We start from the raw sequence: 9,306 nt of genomic DNA on the forward strand, positions 1-9,306 counted from the left end.
TTTATACAAAACATCTTATTCCAATTTCATTTTAAAAACAACTTATTCAAAACAACTTATTTATGCAAAACAACATATTTATGCAAAACAACTTATTCAAAACAGTTTTTTTATGCAAAACAGCTTATTCGAAACAACTTATTTATACAAAACAGCGTATTTGTGCAAAACAGCTTATTCAAAACAACTTATTTATACAAAACAGCTTATTTGTGCAAAACAGCTATTTTGCACAAACAGCTTATTCGATTCCTAGGTCGCTGATCCCAAACGGAATTGCAGATCATCCCTATTCTTCTGAGGTATGTGTGTATTGTAATTCGTGACAAGTTTGCGTGATTGTGAATTTGTAGAGATTTCAATTTTGAGTTGCGGAACGCTATGCGTGAAATCGTGTAGATTTATAATCTTGAAAGAGTTCAGAGGAAGAGTCATAGACAAGTTGAGCTTCTTTCTCCGATCCCAAAACCACCTTCAGAACAAGAGAAAAAAATTAAAGAGAAAGAGAAACCTAAGCCAGAGGAAGAAAAGAAAGCTGAAGAGGTTAATTAATTATTATTTTTTCTTTTTAAATTTATCTGAATCTGTGATGGATCATTTTTATCATTTTTATTTTATTATATGGTGCAGCCTAAGGTTATGATAGTGATTCTGAAAGTTCACATGTATTGTGAAGCTTGTTCACAAGAAATCAAGAGACGCATTGAGAAAATCAAAGGTATGTTATTGTGTTCTGTTTTGATTGAAATTCATATTTTCTTCACTTTTATTTCATTCACTTGTTTTGGTTCAATTCTCAGGTCCCATCCTTTCAGGAATTTGTCAACTGTTACTACCGATGATTTTGTGTTTGAATTCGAATCTTGCTATGATTTTCAATTTTGGTTACATATAGATGATGGGTTTGATTGGTTTGGTGATGAAGTTTGCTGGAGATTTTCAAGTTCCTTTGCATTCTTGATTTTTGGAAGAAAAAGGACGACGTTGATTGTGAAAGGACGACGTTGAAGAGGAGGAGAATTGGGAGTAATGAGTTGGAGGGATTAGGGATTGATTTGAATTTGGGAAAATTGATGATGGACTTGGTTTGAGAAATTGTCGAAATCAAATTGGGAATTTTTCTGAGAATTGTTATTCTGTTGCTAAGAATTCAAAGTTGGTGCCTGAATCTGATGGTTTTGAAAATGTTCTGTTATGGTTAGAAAATTCCATATGTTTTTTATTTTTGATTGTGATATGCACCATGTTGGATCAAAGAAAACCATTAAGTACATCTAATGGTTTTGGAGTACAACTCACATAAACCATTTCCACAACAAAATGGTTTTGGAGTACAACTCACAGAAACCATACCCATAGCAAAACCATTAAACAATTAGTTTGGTTTCGTGTAGAACACTATCAAAACCATTAAACCACAATTATGGTTTCAGTAATAGTTTTTATTTAAAATCATTTGTCAATAATAATTTTCACTATTCTTTTATTTTATTTACCATTTGACAATTATTTTTCTTTCACATACAAGGCTATTAAAACCATTAAAGCGCGATTATATTCAGACAAAGTCAGAAATTCGTTTTACAACGTAAGAATTAAAAGAGAGATGACGAGGCTTTACAAAAAAGTGGTTACTTATTGATTAATTCACATTAGGTTATAAGTGTGTACTATTAAGTGGTTACTTAATAATGATTTAAATGTTTATCACAATTTTTTTTATTACAAAACCATTTTCACTGGAATTGGGAAATGATTCGATGTGAAATCTGTTGGTATAAGCTGGAATTCGGATTTGATGAATTATTGAGAATGTTGTGATGAATTGTGTTGTTTATGATCAATCCGGTTCGGATCTGGTGTTAGCATTACTCACGGAAACCATTTTCACTGCAAAATGGTTTTGGAGTCTGATGACATCCTGTCATTACGTAATATTAGGGACTTATTGTGACATTTTGATAGAGTTCTCATGCAATTTATACTATTCTGGAGTGCAAAAAGCTTAAAATTTGAAGTCTGTTCGAAGGAAATCGCGCCACGCCAATTTCAAGCCGTGCTGCGATTTTTGAAGCAAAATTTCACACTTCATGTAAAGAGGAAATCGCGGCACGCCTATATACATGGCGCGGCGCGATTTTGATGGGTCAGGCCCATGACTTCTATAAATACTGCACTCAATCTGAAGAACAAGGGTTACGATTTTGGAGAGCAAAGTGCGATTTTGAGACATCGGAGACGGCTAGAAGGGCGATTTCTTCATCCTTTTACCCATTCATGTATGTTTTAATTATTTCATTGATTATGCTATTTGTAAACTCGATTATGAGTAGCTAAATCTCTTAGAGATTAGATCCGAAATGAATCTCTGTAACCCTAATTGACACATGTTGCTGTGAAACTCTATTTTGTTTATGAATTCAATTCTAGTTTATTCAATTCAATTGTTCTTAATGCTTTTTATATCTTGATCACATATAACTTGATTTCGTGAGAATGAATGACCACTGACCATGGCTTTCAACTTAGACCTAATTGAATTGTTCTAATAAACAGGGTTAGTCTAGGAATAGATAATCGTTTGTTAGTGATAATAGGTTAACGTTCGGTAAAACCTTCAAGAATTATTAGACCACCTAAGGAATTAGGGGCTGTAGTTTAAGAAGAGGGTCCTAACTCAAGGGATTGATTAGGACTATTTTGTTAATCATCGTAAATTAGAAAAGGATTCATAACAAATAGGTGCAGTAGACCAATTAGGGGAACTTAGAGGATTCGACGGATCTGATTTCATCTTTCTCTCCTATTTTCTTAATCAAAACGTTATTTCTTTTATTTGATTTCGTAAAATCAAACCAAATCTACTGCCTAGTGGCAAACCAAAAATAAACTTTAATACATCCTATTCTTATAACGCGATTGAATTATTGAAGTTAAAACAGTCCTCGTGGGATCGATATTTTTACTACTTCGATAGTATTTGGTGCACTTGCCAAACGTCTATCAAGTTTTTGGCGCCGCTGCCGGGGACTGTTGATTTATTTCAACAAGGCAATTACGTTATAATTTAGGATTTCTGTCATTTATATTTTTGTATATATATTTAAAAAAAAAAAAAATATTATGCTCTTTGTTTTCTTCTCATTGTACTGTGCTACTGAAAAGTTTATCCAAGTTTTGCAGCTATGATAGACAGGGTACTCCTCTATGACACAGAAGAGATTGCTAAGTTGCAGTATGAAAAATATATGCTATCTTTTAAGATCAAAATTTTGGACAACAAAATCTCGAGTTGTGGTCATTATGAGGCGAATCAACCAGGTAGTGATGGTGAAGGGAAGAAAGAGGTGATCAACATCAATTACAATACTCAACTTCAGAATATTTTAGATGACTTCTTGGTGTCAAATCAAGTTTCATTTGAGAAGTTTGATGTTCAGTGTGGTGATCTTGTTGAGAAAGCACATGAGTCTCAGAGGAAGCTGGTTCAGATGAAGAGTGAGTGTCACAAGGTTGAGGTGGAAGAAAAACCCAAAGTGAGGAGTGTTGATATTTTCCCGAAGTCTGAACCAACGGAGGTTGAGGAAATCACTCGTGTGCAGATGGATGCACGTCCTTCTCTATGGTGGGAGAGCTTAAACTCTAAAGGTTTAACAGTGAGAGCATGGGAGCATCTACTTCTTTGCTACAAATTCATGGAATTCCTACCAAACAAGAGGAAGAAGAAGGATGATATATTCTTTCTGACATATTTGCCACCCTAACAGTGGTTGAAGCGTCAAGCTCAATGACGTAAAAGAAAGCGCTGGGTGGGAGGCAACCCACTGTTTAATTTTCAGGTATGATTTTATTGCTTTCAAAAACAAAAACACAAAAATATTTTTCTTTTCTTTTAATACAAGGCAGGAAAGTCTAAAAATTTGTTCAAGTATACCTCCTGCCAAGAAAATCATGCAAGGTACTGATGTCTTGCATGATTCTCTCCTCAAAAGTTTTTCAGAAATTAAAGGAACTCAGGCATTTTTCAAGAAAACAAAATTTTTGGCCTGAGGAAGCAAAACATGCTCCCTGTTTGACCAAAATCGCGCCGCGCCTCTATATGGTCGCAGCGCGATTTTCACAAGCAAAGAACCAAACTCCCTGTTTTGAGGAAATCGCGGCACGCCTGATATTAGCCGCGGCGCGATTTTCCTCCTCAGCCTATAAAAACCTCACTGTTCATCATCATTTTCATTCCATTCTTCCTACTTTTCTTTACCAAACTTTCCCTAGACTTCCCATTCACGAATCTCTTCCATCTTTATCTACTTTATCACTTCCTAAACATCATCAAACCACAATCCAACCACAAATTCATCAATCCAAACCATTATCATTCACAGTCCTTCACAATTTTCCCAAACTTCACAAAACTTTCCTTTCACCATCTTCCTAAACCACAAATGGCCTCCAACCAAAGAAACACCCGCTCCAAGAAAGCCACCAACCCCAAACCATCCACAAGCAAATCCAAACGCCCTCGTGCCGCATCCGAACCACCCGAAAACGCCATCCATTTCATCAATGACTTAGCCCAAGAGTTCCATCAATCTATGAAGAGTTTTGAAGTCATAGGGGAGAGGAAGTTTGATTTCACAAAGCTTGTGAAATATCCTTTCTTTGAGTCCGAATTACGAAGGAGGGGGTGGACGAGATTGAATGAGATGATCGACGAGGCAAACAACAAAACGGTGATCGTCGAATTCTTTGCAAATGCAAGGGTGTCCGATACACCCTTTCAATCTTTTGTTCGAGGGAAGTACATTGATTTCAGCCCGGATGCTCTCAACGCATGGCTGAATGTTCAAGCACCGGAAGAGTGTTGGGTTGAAAAATTGAGGAGGGAGAGATTTGCTATTACGGAGGATACCTTCGATGAGATCATCACCACCATGTGTAGGCCTGGGTCGACTTGGAAAAAGTCCAGGATGCTTACTTATGCGGAGATGCTGCCGGTACCCAAGGCATGGGTGTCTTATGTGGTCCAGACTCTTGAGAGTGCATCCTGCACTTCTGAAATTCCTCTCAAGAGGGTGCTTGCTGCCTATGCCATCATCAAGGAGCACCCTATAGATATTGGCCGCCTCTTGGCCAATAGTCTTCATGATCTAGCAACCGGAAACACCACACAATTGGGGCATGGGAGTCTAATTAATTGGTTGTGTGAGCAAGAGTTGGTACCGGCTTATGATAGTGATCTCAACACAAGCAATATGAAGCCAATCACCGACTCGGTAATGGATGGATTTATGAAGAAATATGAGGGATATATGAAGGAGAGAGAGAGGGAGGCAGCAAGGCAACAACGAATGGAGCAAGGAGGGAGTAGTAGCCAAGGGGGTTATGCTCCTCTTCACCCAAAGCTTGAGGAATTCATGCATGTGCAAGCTAATTGGATGAATGAGAATTCGGACCAGTTGTGGGTGAACCGTCCTAGGTTCTCAGCTGCGTTTGCTGCGGAGGCTCAATTGCATATGGGTCCGATTCGTGGGTCTTATGAGAGGTTTGGAGGCTCCCGTGAGCACATGGAGCAATATTTTACACATCAAGAAGAGTATGGGCTGCGCATGAGGAGGGAAATCACTGATGATTTCAATACCACCGAGCAAGATCAAGGGGATGGCATCTTTGAAGGATTGAGGACACCGGGGGCTGGACACTCGGATGATGATCAAGACATGGGCTGATCTACTGATGGATTAGCATTTTCTGCTTTGTATTTTATTTTTCAGTCATTTTTCTTTTAATGTATTTTCTTTGTATTTTCTTTTTAATGTCAAAGTCCATTGAACTTATTTCCCTATTGTAATTGCTCCTGCACTTGTTTTATTAATGAATTTGTTTTGTTTCTTGTGACCTATTCCAGTTTAGTAACAGTTGTTTGATGAAACGGTATTCCAAAAGTTCTAAAGGAGGGGTGACTTGATTCAAAGGCGAAGTATACGGCGTTGCTAGGTAGTCACATACTCCCAGAAATCTCAGCCATAAGGTTCATTGCCAAATTTGTTTTCAATTTACTTATATTTAGATTAGTTTTCCATGCAACTACATTTCTAGAACTTGCATTGTTTCTCTATTATCGATTGGTCTTTGTCAATTACACACTGAGGCAAAAGTGCTTGGTCCTGTGAGCCTTTTTGAAGCCTACCCTGTTTTAAATTGTTAAAATTATCCTTTCTTAACCAATTTTGAGCCGGTAGGATTAGAACTTTTTGTTCGGTGACAAACTACATTACAAGCCTAGAGACTTTTAGGACTTGTCCCTTAATGTATTTTCTGAGTTAAGGCATTGTAGAATGTTGCTAAAGATTAAGTTTGGGGTTGCTATTGGAATTTGCAACCAACTAAGTTTGGGGTGGGGGTACTAGAGAATAAGAGAACAAAAATGAAAGAAATGTGAAATTGTCATGCAAAATACACACAAAAATGGTGTATCAAAAAAAAAAAGAAATTGAATGATGAAAAAGGGACAAAACATCTAAAATCCGAGTAACTTCAAACTCGAGTGTCCCTAAATGTTAAAAATGTTCTCTAGTACCTTTGCATTGATTGTATTTCCACAAGGTGAATGAATGAAGGAATGAATTTTGTGCTTTAACTCCCGTAGGAATGCCTAACTCAAATTTTGTGTAGCCTACTTATCCAAATATATCCCACCTTTCACCTAAGCCCCGTTATAACCCTAAAGACCTCAAAAGTGTGTAATGATATTGACTTTGATTGATGTTTAGAAACTTTTCAAGCGTATGGTAATATGTAGACCTGCATGTCGACTGGTAGAACCCCATTTCAAATTGATGCGAGGAGTTGTGAATTGGTGGATGCGAACAAGTCAAACTAGCTCATCTTTAGCTAGAAGGAGAATGAACTTTTGGGTACTATCGTTTTGTCAGGTAACTGTTATTTTACTGTCGTTTGTCACTGTTGCAAGCAAATTCCTTGAGGACAAGGAATGGTTTAAGTTTGGGGTTGTGATGACATCCTGTCATTACGTAATATTAGGGACTTATTGTGACATTTTGATAGAGTTCTCATGCAATTTATACTGTTCTGGAGTGCAAAAAGCTTAAAATTTGAAGTCTGTTCGAAGGAAATCGCGCCACGCCAATTTCAAGCCGTGCTGCGATTTTTGAAGCAAAATTTCACACTTCATGTAAAGAGGAAATCGCGGCACGCCTATATACATGGCGCGGCGCGATTTTGATGGGTCAGGCCCATGACTTCTATAAATACTGCACTCAATCTGAAGAACAAGGGTTACGATTTTGGAGAGCAAAGTGCGATTTTGAGACATCGGAGACGGCTAGAAGGGCGATTTCTTCATCCTTTTACCCATTCATGTATGTTTTAATTATTTCATTGATTATGCTATTTGTAAACTCGATTATGAGTAGCTAAATCTCTTAGAGATTAGATCCGAGATTAATCTCTGTAACCCTAATTGACACATGTTGCTGTGAAACTCTATTTTGTTTATGAATTCAATTCTAGTTTATTCAATTCAATTGTTCTTAATGCTTTTTATATCTTGATCACATATAACTTGATTTCGTGAGAATGAATGACCACTGACCATGGCTTTCAACTTAGACCTAATTGAATTGTTCTAATAAACAGGGTTAGTCTAGGAATAGATAATCGTTTGTTAGTGATAATAGGTTAACGTTCGGTAAAACCTTCAAGAATTATTAGACCACCTAAGGAATTAGGGGCTGTAGTTTAAGAAGAGGGTCCTAACTCAAGGGATTGATTAGGACTATTTTGTTAATCATCGTAAATTAGAAAAGGATTCATAACAAATAGGTGCAGTAGACCAATTAGGGGAACTTAGAGGATTCGACGGATCTGATCTCATCTTTCTCTCCTATTTTCTTAATCAAAACGTTATTTCTTTTATTTGATTTCGTAAAATCAAACCAAATCTACTGCCTAGTGGCAAACCAAAAATAAACTTTAATACATCCTATTCTTATAACGCGATTGAATTATTGAAGTTAAAACAGTCCTCGTGGGATCGATATTTTTACTACTTCGATAGTATTTGGTGCACTGGCCAAACGTCTATCAGAGTCTAACTCACGGAAACCATTTTCACTGCAAAATGGTTTTGGAGTACAACTCATGGAAACCATTTTCACTGCAAAATCGTTTTGGAGTACAACTCACGGAAACCATTTCCACAGCAAAATGGTTTTGAAACCAACTCACAGAAACCATAGCCATAGCAAAACCATTAGACAATTATTTTGGTTTCTCATAGAAGACTATCAAAACCATTAAACCATAATTATGGTTTCAGTAATAATTTCAGTGTATAACATCTTAATCATTATTCAAAACCATCTAACAATAATAATTTCATTAAAAATCATTACACATTTATCTTGGTTTCACATACATGATTATCAAAACCATTAAACCATAATTATGGTTTCAGTAATAATTTCAGTGTATAACATGTTAAACAACGTTCCAGTAAAGAAACTCATAATTCATACTCATTTCTCTCTCTAACTCATAAAAAGCTTATTCAAAATAGCTTATTTTGTGCAAAATAGCTGTTTTGTTTTGCACAAACAAGCTGTTTTGTATAAATAAGTTGTTTTGAATAAGCTATTTTGCACAAATAAGCTATTTTATATAAATAAGTTGTTTCGAATAAGCTGTTTTGTATAAATAAGCTGTTTTGCACAAATAAGCTGTTTTGTATAAATAAGTTGTTTTGAATAAGCTGTTTTGCACAAATAAGCTATTTTGTATAAATAAGTTGTTTCGAATAAGCTGTTTTGCATAAATAAGCTGTTTTGAATAAGTTGTTTTTGCATAAATATGTTGTTTTGCATATATAAGTTGTTTTGAATAAGTTGTTTTTTAAAATGAAATCGGAATAAGTTGTTTTGTATAAATAAGCTGTTTTGCGCAAATAAGCTGTTTTGTATAAATAAGTTGTTTTGAATAAGCTGTTTTGCACAAATAAGCTATCTTGTATAAATAAGTTGTTTCGAATAAGCTATTTTGCATAAATAAGCTGTTTTGAATAAGTTGTTTTGCGTAAATATGTTGTCTTGCATATATAAGTTGTTTTGAATAAGTTGTTTTTTAAAATGAAATCGGAATAAGCTGTTTTGTATAAATAAGTTGTTTTGCACAAATAAGCTGTTTTGTATAAATAAGTTGTTTTGATTAAGCTGTTTTGCACAAATAAGCTATTTTGTATAAATAAGTTGTTTCGAATAAGCTGTTTTGCATAAATAAGCTGTTTTGAAT

General features: G+C 35.7%; 1 long non-coding RNA gene across 1 annotated transcript; it reads left to right on the forward strand.

Moving 5' to 3' along the window:
• The first annotated feature begins 413 nt into the window (after window positions 1-413).
• LOC146916579 (uncharacterized) lies at window positions 414-1,219 on the forward strand. The gene is made up of 3 exons (XR_015013947.1): window positions 414-543; window positions 631-718; window positions 801-1,219. It is a non-coding gene; the product is annotated as an uncharacterized LOC146916579 (long non-coding RNA).
• Window positions 1,220-9,306: the final 8,087 nt, after the last annotated feature.

The sequence above is a fragment of the Medicago sativa genome, chromosome 6 (genome assembly GCF_051527215.1).
Source record: "Medicago sativa cultivar Bolivia chromosome 6, Bolivia_mono, whole genome shotgun sequence".
Taxonomy (NCBI): Eukaryota; Viridiplantae; Streptophyta; class Magnoliopsida; order Fabales; family Fabaceae; genus Medicago; species Medicago sativa.